An 8,849-nucleotide genomic window follows, 5' to 3' on the forward strand; every position below is an offset into this window, starting at 1 on the left:
TAATGATAGAGGTGTATACTGGATTCTTATTGTTGTCATTCTTAAGAAGAAATTCTTATTGTACCTTGATTCTCTGCATGGATTGAATGTTTCCAACATTGAAAAAATAATGGAGTTTTCAGATGAAATTCACTTTCTAAAACTTTCATGTCATTTGAATATGAAAGAATGGTCATTCTATGCTCCCACTGAAATACCAAAACAATCAAATAATTATGACTGTGGTGTGTTTGTATGTGCCATAACACATGTAATTGCAGCATCAGCAAACATACCATACACCAGAAGGATATGCCACAAATAAGAAACTGGATAGCTACTGAATTGATAAAATATAATGGGAAATCATATTTAGAACCAAAAGAAAAGTACACGTCATTTACCACAACGGCATAAAAAAAAAATTGTAAAGCAACAGGAATCTATCACAGTGCTCCAAACATGCCCACATGGTTTTAAGGATACCCTCACATTCTGCTCTCAAGTCACATCATTGCTTTTTGAAGGACACTGGTCACAATGCTTTCTGAAAAAGTCCTGTTTGAAACCAATTGACAATTTGGAAATTGTATTCTGTGAAGGAGTTTGTCAGGATTGGTACCACTTCTACTGGTTGAGGGTAGATGTTAAAAACCTTCCTAAAGTATTTTTTTGCCAGCAATGCAAGACCAAATCTCAGAAATAGAAAAAGAACATTACATGCCTTTATGTTTGACTATTTGCAAATGCAATACTGAGTTTTTTGGTTGCACATTTATCCCACAATGATAACTTTTAAGAAGTATGAATAAAAATCCTTCTTATTTAATGTAGATAAGACCTCGATTCATTTTATCTGGAAATGTCCCTCCTCCACCTAAAGAATTGTTCTCCTGTATTGACATGAATATATCAATGTACAATCTTATCTTCTAAGTCTCATGTCCCCTTCCATTCATCCTCAACCTCAGGCAAGCAAATAGACATTTTCTCTCCCGACCCCTTATTTCTCATCACCAAACACTCCTTTTCCTACTCTAATATGCCTCAACACCATCCTTCTCCCTTCTTGTCTTGTGTATTCCAGTCTAGCTTTCTGTTTGTCACTCAGTCAGCACAGCCCGATATCTCCTAGATCCACAACCTGTCTGAGTAGTATTCAACCTAAGTTAGTTTTATCTGTTTTGTTATTAAAAAAATATATTTACTTGTAGGCTGACTGTACGTTTATGCAATCAAAGTTTGTAACATGTTTTACCATATATTTGCCTATATTTTACAAAAAAATTGTAGATGTAGTCACTCAAAACTTTGGCCTCTGTTTGTTAAAAACATAAAAAACCCAAAGCTGAATAGGCTACATGACCATCACTTTTACTACGCATTTACTAGGTGTTTGGCTTTTTTGTGAATCTACTGTACTGCAGATCTGGGTGTTTTGTTTGAATTCAGAGTCTACACGGCAAAGTGTGTGTGTATCTGGCTTTGGAGTGGATTTTTCAATACATTTACTATTATTTCCTGCCTTTTCAAAATGTATTTACTACAATTTCCAGCATTTCAATAAACTTAGCAGTGCTGAGAGGGGGTGGGTACTAACTACCTGGGTCGGGCATTTCTGGCTTTTCTAATACAATTACTATGGATTTCTGGCTTTTCTAATACACTTACTATGGATTTCCGGCTTTTCTAATACATTTACTATGATTTCTGGCTCTTCTAATACACTTACTATGATTTCCGGCTTTTCTAATACACTTACTATGGATTTCCGGCTTTTCTAATACACTTACTATGGATTTCCGGCTTTTCTAATACATTTACTATGATTTCCGGCTTTTCTAATACACTTACTATGGATTTCGGCTTTTCTAATACACTTACAATGGATTTTCGGCTTTTCTAATACACTTACTATGGATTTCCGGCTTTTCTAATACATTTACTATGATTTCCGGCTTTTCTAATACAGTTACTATGGATTTCCGGCTTTTCTAATACACTTGCTATGGATTTCTGGCTTTTCTAATACAATTACTATACTTTCCGGCTTTTCTAACACACTTACTATGGATTTCCGGCTTTTCTAATGCATGTACTATGTTTCGAGCATTTACCCTCTTCCCGTCCGGGATCTCTCGCACCCAAAGCGAGAATCATAGAATCATCAAGTAAGCATGTTTTATTTGATTTCTTAACTGTTTTTATGTGAAAATTATATTATTTTAAAGCAGTCACTAAAATGTTTCCATAAGATTCTCGTCAGGGATTTGAACCAGGGACCTCTCGCACCCAAAACGAAAATCATAGAATCATCATGTAAGCATGTTTTATTTGATATCTTAACTGTTTTTATGTGAAAATTATATTATTTTAAAGCAGTCACTAATGTATACAAGGAGGAAATATTAGCATAAATAAAATATTTCCTAATAGTCAATACTTTTCTAAGTATACTTGCTTGAATATTGCTGTGCAAAGTTTTATGTTGCCCAGCAGAGTTTTTCTGATGGATAAAACCCAAGACATGTCACATGCTATGTGCTGATAAGTCCTTACAAATAATTTTAGCAGTTTGACAAAAAACAAAATTCAATTGTGCAAATAAGTAAATACAATCTATTTTGAGAGTTTTGAAAAAACAACATTCAGTTGAAATTCACTCAGGAAATTGACTTCAATAAGATAATGGAACCATGTCAAAGAATCTGAAAATTTGGGCTCGTCCAGGATTTGAACCCAGGACCTCTCGCACCCTAAGCGAGAATCATAACCCTAGACCAACGAGCCACCTACCTGAACATTTTTCTTTTGATTTTTCAATTGATTTGAAGAAAATAGCTTTTTGTTTTTAAAACACCATATCCATTTATGTAAAAATGAATTTGTAGAATAAATAAAATATTTCCTTATGGTCCAGTAGATAGTTTTCTAAGGTATGCATATAGGAAAAGTGCAGGGACAAGATTTGTGAGTGCCTACAGAGTTTGGACTTCTCTCATGGACGAAGCTAAAGACTTGTCATATGCAATGTACAAATCATGCTTCCAGACACAGAAGAAAGGCAAAAGAAAGCCTTGCAATTTAATTTTTGAACTTTTTGTGTTTCAAAGTGAGACTATTCTTTTAAAACATTCAAAGCTATCTAGACAGAAGGGAACCTGCAGATTTCCTGATATACCACAATACGGTTGAAATTTTAATAAGTATGCTCTTATTTGTAGAACAACTAAAATGTTTCCGTAAGATTCTATTGATAGTTTTCTATGTGTGCTTATTTGGAAAGTGCAGTGACAAGATATAAAAATGGCTACAGAGTTTGGACTTGTCTGATCGATAAAACCCAAGACTTGTCAAAAGCTATGTGTAAATCATGCATAAATAGAAGAAAAGCAATAGAAAAATGATGAAGGCAAGATTCATAAGTATGTACAAATTCTATTGGGAGTATGGCAAAAACAAAACTCAGTTGATGCTATTGACTTAGCCAATTGAGAAAATCAGATATATATAAACCATGAGATGCACCGTAAAAAGAAAGAGAGGGCTCATCAGGGATTTGAACCAGGGACCTCTCGCACCCAAAACGAAAATCATAGAATCATCAAGTAAGCATGTTTTATTTGATATCTTAACTGTTTTTATGTGAAAATTATATTATTTTAAAGCAGTCACTAATGTGTACAAGGAGGAAATATTAGCATAAATAAAATATTTCCTAATAGTCAATAATTTTCTAAGTATACTTGCTTGAAAATTGCTGTGCAAAGTTATAAGATGCCGAGCAGAGTTTTTCTGATGGATAAAACCCAAGACATGTCACATGCTGTGTTCTGATAAGTCCTTACAAATAATTTTAGCAGTTTGACAAAAAACAAAATTCAATTGTGCAAATAAGAAAATACAATCTATTTTGAGAGTTTTGAAAAAACAACATTCACTCAGGAAATTGACTTCAATAAGATAATGGAACCATGTCAAAGAATCTGAAAATTTGTGCTCGTCCAGGATTTGGACCCAGAACCTCTCGCACCCTAAGCGAGAATGATACCCCAAGACCAACAAGACACCTACCTGAACAATTTTCTTTTGATTTTTCAATTGATTTGAAGAAAATAGCTTTTTGTTTTTAAAACACCATATCCATTTATGTAAAAATGAATTTGTAGAATAAATAAAATATTTCCTTATGGTCCAGTAGATAGTTTTCTAAGGTATGCATATAGGAAAAGTGCAGGGACAAGATTTGTGAGTGCCTACAGAGTTTGGACTTCTCTCATGGACGAAGCTAAAGACTTGTCATATGCAATGTACAAATCATGCTTCCAGACACAGAAGAAAGGCAAAAGAAAGCCTTGCAATTTAATTTTTGAACTTTTTGTGTTTCAAAGTGAGACTATTCTTTTAAAACATTCAAAGCTATCTAGACAGAAGGGAACCTGCAGATTTCCTGATATACCACAATACGGTTGAAATTTTAATAAGTATGCTCTTATTTGTAGAACAACTAAAATGTTTCCGTAAGATTCTATTGATAGTTTTCTATGTGTGCTTATTTGGAAAGTGCAGTGACAAGATATAAAAATGGCTACAGAGTTTGGACTTGTCTGATCGATAAAACCCAAGACTTGTCAAAAGCTATGTGTAAATCATGCATAAATAGAAGAAAGGCAATAGAAAAATGATGAAGGCAAGATTCATAAGTATGTACAAATTCTATTGGGAGTATGGCAAAAACAAAACTCAATTGATGATATTGACTTAGCCAATTGAGAAAATCAGATATATGTAAACCATGAGATGCACCGTAAAAAGAAAGAGAGGGCTCGTCAGGGATTTGAACCAGAGACCCCTCGCACCCAAAACGAAAATCATAGAATCATCAAGTAAGCATGTTTTATTTGATATCTTAACTGTTTTTATGTGAAAATTATATTATTTTAAAGCAGTCACTAATGTTTACAAGGAGGAAATATTAGCATAAATAAAATATTTCCTAATAGTCAATAATTTTCTAAGTATACTTGCTTGAAAATTGCTGTGCAAAGTTATAAGATGCCGAGCAGAGTTTTTCTGATGGATAAAACCCAAGACATGTCACATGCTATGTTCTGATAAGTCCTTACAAATAATTTTAGCAGTTTGACAAAAAACAAAATTCAATTGTGCAAATAAGTAAATACAATCTATTTTGAGAGTTTTGAAAAAACAACATTCAGTTGAAATTCACTTCAATAAGATAATGGAACCATGTCAAAGAATCTGAAAATTTGGGCTCGTCCAGGATTTGAACCCAGGACCTCTCGCACCCTAAGCGAGAATCATACCCCTAGACCAACGAGCCACCTACCTGCACATTTTTCTTTTGATTTTTCAATTGATTTTAAGAAAATAGCTTTTTGTTTTTAAAACACCATATCCATTTATGTAAAAATGAATTTGTAGAATAAATAAAATATTTCCTTATGGTCCAGTAGATAGTTTTCTAAGGTATGCATATAGGAAAAGTGCAGGGACAAGATTTGTGAGTGCTTACAGAGTTTGGACTTCTCTCATGGACGAAGCTAAAGACTTGTCATATGCAATGTACAAATCATGCTTCCAGACACAGAAGAAAGGCAAAAGAAAGCCTTGCAATTTAATTTTTGAACTTTTTGTGTTTCAAAGTGAGACTATTCTTTTAAAACATTCAAAGGTATCTAGACAGAAGGGAACCTGCAGATTTCCTGATATACCACAATACGGTTGAAATTTTAATAAGTATGCTCTTATTTGTAGAACAACTAAAATGTTTCCGTAAGATTCTATTGATAGTTTTCTATGTGTGCTTATTTGGAAAGTGCAGTGACAAGATATAAAAATGGCTACAGAGTTTGGACTTGTCTGATCGATAAAACCCAAGACTTGTCAAAAGGCTATGTGTAAATCATGCATAAATAGAAGAAAGGCAATAGAAAAATGATGAAGGCAAGATTCATAAGTATGTACAAATTCTATTGGGAGTATGGCAAAAACAAAACTCAGTTGATGCTATTGACTTAGCCAATTGAGAAAATCAGATATATATAAACCATGAGATGCACCGTAAAAAGAAAGAGAGGGCTCATCAGGGATTTGAACCAGGGACCTCTCGCACCCAAAACGAAAATCATAGAATCATCAAGTAAGCATGTTTTATTTGATATCTTAACTGTTTTTATGTGAAAATTATATTATTTTAAAGCAGTCACTAATGTGTACAAGGAGGAAATATTAGCATAAATAAAATATTTCCTAATAGTCAATAATTTTCTAAGTATACTTGCTTGAAAATTGCTGTGCAAAGTTATAAGATGCCGAGCAGAGTTTTTCTGATGGATAAAACCCAAGACATGTCACATGCTGTGTTCTGATAAGTCCTTACAAATAATTTTAGCAGTTTGACAAAAAACAAAATTCAATTGTGCAAATAAGAAAATACAATCTATTTTGAGAGTTTTGAAAAAACAACATTCACTCAGGAAATTGACTTCAATAAGATAATGGAACCATGTCAAAGAATCTGAAAATTTGTGCTCGTCCAGGATTTGGACCCAGAACCTCTCGCACCCTAAGCGAGAATGATACCCCAAGACCAACAAGACACCTACCTGAACAATTTTCTTTTGATTTTTCAATTGATTTGAAGAAAATAGCTTTTTGTTTTTAAAACACCATATCCATTTATGTAAAAATGAATTTGTAGAATAAATAAAATATTTCCTTATGGTCCAGTAGATAGTTTTCTAAGGTATGCATATAGGAAAAGTGCAGGGACAAGATTTGTGAGTGCCTACAGAGTTTGGACTTCTCTCATGGACGAAGCTAAAGACTTGTCATATGCAATGTACAAATCATGCTTCCAGACACAGAAGAAAGGCAAAAGAAAGCCTTGCAATTTAATTTTAGAACTTTTTGTGTTTCAAAGTGAGACTATTCTTTTAAAACATTCAAAGCTATCTAGACAGAAGGGAACCTGCAGATTTCCTGATATACCACAATACGGTTGAAATTTTAATAAGTATGCTCTTATTTGTAGAACAACTAAAATGTTTCCGTAAGATTCTATTGATAGTTTTCTATGTGTGCTTATTTGGAAAGTGCAGTGACAAGATATAAAAATGGCTACAGAGTTTGGACTTGTCTGATCGATAAAACCCAAGACTTGTCAAAAGCTATGTGTAAATCATGCATAAATAGAAGAAAGGCAATAGAAAAATGATGAAGGCAAGATTCATAAGTATGTACAAATTCTATTGGGAGTATGGCAAAAACAAAACTCAGTTGATGATATTGACTTAGCCAATTGAGAAAATCAGATATATGTAAACCATGAGATGCACCGTAAAAAGAAAGAGAGGGCTCATCAGGGATTTGAACCAGAGACCCCTCGCACCCAAAACGAAAATCATAGAATCATCAAGTAAGCATGTTTTATTTGATATCTTAACTGTTTTTATGTGAAAATTATATTATTTTAAAGCAGTCACTAATGTTTACAAGGAGGAAATATTAGCATAAATAAAATATTTCCTAATAGTCAATAATTTTCTAAGTATACTTGCTTAAAAATTGCTGTGCAAAGTTATAAGATGCCGAGCAGAGTTTTTCTGATGGATAAAACCCAAGACATGTCACATGCTATGTTCTGATAAGTCCTTACAAATAATTTTAGCAGTTTGACAAAAAACAAAATTCAATTGTGCAAATAAGAAAATACAATCTATTTTGAGAGTTTTGAAAAAACAACATTCACTCAGGAAATTGACTTCAATAAGATAATGGAACCATGTCAAAGAATCTGAAAATTTGTGCTCGTCCAGAATTTGGACCCAGAACCTCTCGCACCCTAAGCGAGAATGATACCCCAAGACCAACGAGCCACCTACCTGAACATTTTTCTTTTGATTTTTCAATTGATTTGAAGAAAATAGCTTTTTGTTTTTAAAACACCATATCCATTTATGTAAAAATGAATTTGTAGAATAAATAAAATATTTCCTTATGGTCCAGTAGATAGTTTCCTAAGGTATGCATATAGGAAAAGGGAGGGACAAGATTTGTGAGTGCCTACAGAGTTTGGACTTCTCTCATGGATGAAGCTAAAGACTTGTCATATGCAATGTACAAATCATGCTTCCAGACACAGAAGAAAGGCAAAAGAAAGCCTTGCAATTTCATTTTTGAACTTTTTGTGTTTCAAAGTGAGACTATTCTTTTAAAACATTCAAAGCTATCTAGACAGAAGGGAACCTGCAGATTTCCTGATATACCACAATACGGTTGAAATTTTATTAAGTATTCTCTTATTTGTAGAACAACTAAAATGTTTCCGTAAGATTCTATTGATAGTTTTCTATGTGTGCTTATTTGGAAAGTGCAGTGACAAGATATAAAAATGGCTACAGAGTTTGGACTTGTCTGATCGATAAAACCCAAGACTTGTCAAAAGCTATGTGTAAATCATGCATAAATAGAAGAAAGGCAATAGAAAAATGATGAAGGCAAGATTCATAAGTATGTACAAATTCTATTGGGAGTATGGCAAAAACAAAACTCAGTTGATGCTATTGAGTTAGCCAATTGAGAAAATCAGATATATATAAACCATGAGATGCACCGTAAAAAGAAAGAGAGGGCTCATCAGGGATTTGAACCAGGGACCTCTCGCACCCAAAACGAAAATCATAGAATCATCAAGTAAGCATGTTTTATTTGATATCTTAACTGTTTTTATGTGAAAATTATATTATTTTAAAGCAGTCACTAATGTGTACAAGGAGGAAATATTAGCATAAATATAAAATTCCTAATAGTCAATAATTTTCTATGTATACTTGCTTGAAAATTGC

At 33.2% G+C, this 8,849-nt stretch overlaps 1 non-coding gene across 1 annotated transcript; it reads right to left on the reverse strand.

Moving 5' to 3' along the window:
* Positions 1 to 5,251: 5,251 nt before the first annotated feature.
* TRNAP-AGG (transfer RNA proline (anticodon AGG)) lies at positions 5,252 to 5,323 on the reverse strand. Its single transcript has one exon. It is a non-coding gene; the product is annotated as a tRNA-Pro (tRNA).
* Positions 5,324 to 8,849: the final 3,526 nt, after the last annotated feature.

This window comes from Taudactylus pleione, unplaced genomic scaffold (genome assembly GCF_031769625.1).
Source record: "Taudactylus pleione unplaced genomic scaffold, aTauple2 ptg000192l, whole genome shotgun sequence".
Classification (NCBI taxonomy): Eukaryota; Metazoa; Chordata; class Amphibia; order Anura; family Myobatrachidae; genus Taudactylus; species Taudactylus pleione.